At 36.8% G+C, this 2,056-nt stretch overlaps 1 protein-coding gene across 1 annotated transcript in view; it reads left to right on the top strand.

The window, feature by feature from the left end:
• The window catches only part of LOC102679960 (UNC93-like protein), a 43,102-nt gene that overhangs the window by 14,345 nt on the left and 26,701 nt on the right, over window positions 1-2,056 (top strand). The window lies entirely within an intron of this gene.

Raw genomic sequence — 2,056 nt, 5'->3', positions numbered from 1 at the left:
GCGTAGTGAGACTCGCGCCGGGCCAAATATTCGCTCCTTTCCCTGACGAATTGGCTGGCCGGTCGGTCGGTCGGTCGGCCTACGAGGTCGACAACACGACAACTCTTGCCACTAACGTTCTCCATGGACACACTCGAGTTTCGAGCTGGTCTGACTGACAACGCCGGCGAGAGACTCGTCGAGAAAGACAGGCATGCTCGAGGGACAGTGATGGAAAACGCTTTGCACGCGGGAAGAAACGAGATTTATCCGGTATAAACCTGTGATAGTCGGTTTCCGTACCACCTCGTACACATTCCCCGATAACTGGACAGCGGTAGCGCGGGATTTAACCGTTTTCTATGATTCGAACCGTTCGATCGACGCTTCCTCCCTGGCGGGCAATGGCACTTCCGTTTACTCTGCTTGATTCTGTGTGCGCGACGATTCTGTGGTCCAGGTCTTCACGAGAGATAGGTTCCAGGTAAACCGTAGCTTTATTCCATTTCTTCCTTTTTCTCTGGCTCTCTTTCAGTCTCCTTTCTTTCTTCGTGTTTATAGGTTATGGAAGTTAAGTTTAAGGTTATGTCAATTTTGATCAATTGATCGCCAAATTGTAGTTGATTATGTATGTATATATCACAATGTGTTCTTTATGATCGTACGTATTCATAATTACAAATTAATATTTGTACAAATAAGAAAATAATTATTGCCTTTCGTATAATTTAAAGGAAGAAATAAAGGATGGAAAGAGTATTATATTCATTCCTTTTGATAGTTAAGTATATGTTATATTTTCTATGGATCATTTTATCACAAAAAATATAAAATAAAGAAGAATCCAGATAGATAATGTTCTATAGTAGGCGAAAGGAATGGAGAGGGGGTTGCATGTTGACGGCCTTGTGTAGTCAATTGATTTCGAACGAACTATAAGCGCGCCTTGCTGAAACCTGTTTCTATTGAGTTTCTTCCGATATCTGTATGAAGAATTTGTACTGTTGGAACTGGGAATTGTTCGCGTTTAGAACAGAGGAAATTCTTGCTGATTTTTTTTTTTTTTTTAATAGACTTGTACAATGGTTTGTAACATAGTGTAAGTTGATATAAAGATTGATATAAAGACTGTATTTTAAGTGCACGATTATGAAAATGCGATAAATGTATTCATGGAACAATGTATAACTATAATGACTCATCGTTGCTAATATATAATTTTTTTCTAAGCATATGTTTCTTGATTACATTTAATTTATGTTTTCGCGGTTTACGTTTGATCGAAACTATTATTTGCATTTTGTTCTTCGTCTATTAACGGTATACCTTTGATAAAGATATATATATATATACATTTCTTGAATTCCTGGAAAAATTAATTCTAACGCTTTAATCATTCAATATTTCTTTAATAAACTTCTCCAATGTGAAATATTAAAAAAAAGAAACAAGCATCTTTAACATATATTTTCCAATCATTGTTCAATCCATTCATATTATTGTTACACATAAATAAATTACATTTTTATTTATTTTATCGATCATAGAATGAATCATATATAATCATATTGTCATTCGTATTTCATTCAAACATCATCGCCTACCTTTTTCTATTCGCACTTTTCGAATTCAACTTCGATTTTAAAAATAATTTTCAAACTTCGTAAATATTCATATTCAACTTTTTCAACGAACACAGGCGAAATATTTCCGATTTCCCGTTGTTTAACCGAGGAAATTACTGGAACAGTTGAATTGCTTTGCGCACATAAAATTGAACTTCTTCGAGCAGGAAAATCGCGTTCCAGCCTAACATACACGGGTTTTGCACACACGTAACAAGTCGAATATATTACAAGTCGATAAGTAGGACTTGCGGACAATCGGAAACGATGGTGGGAGACATTGTAAACATACTACGATATTATCAACGACGCTCTGGTGAAAGTTCCTGTCGTTCGCCGTCCGATGACCGCGTACGCGGATTGGCCAATGTAAATTCCAGAATACGTGGATATGTTTCGCTTTGGTGCGGTATAATCACCGCTTAGCACGATATTTATACGTTTGACGAACG

The sequence above is a fragment of the Apis dorsata genome, unplaced genomic scaffold (assembly GCF_000469605.1).
Source record: "Apis dorsata unplaced genomic scaffold, Apis dorsata 1.3 scaffold_437, whole genome shotgun sequence".
Taxonomy (NCBI): Eukaryota; Metazoa; Arthropoda; class Insecta; order Hymenoptera; family Apidae; genus Apis; species Apis dorsata.
Note: the sequence above shows the minus strand (reverse complement) of the source record. Positions and strands in the feature narration are given on the sequence as shown.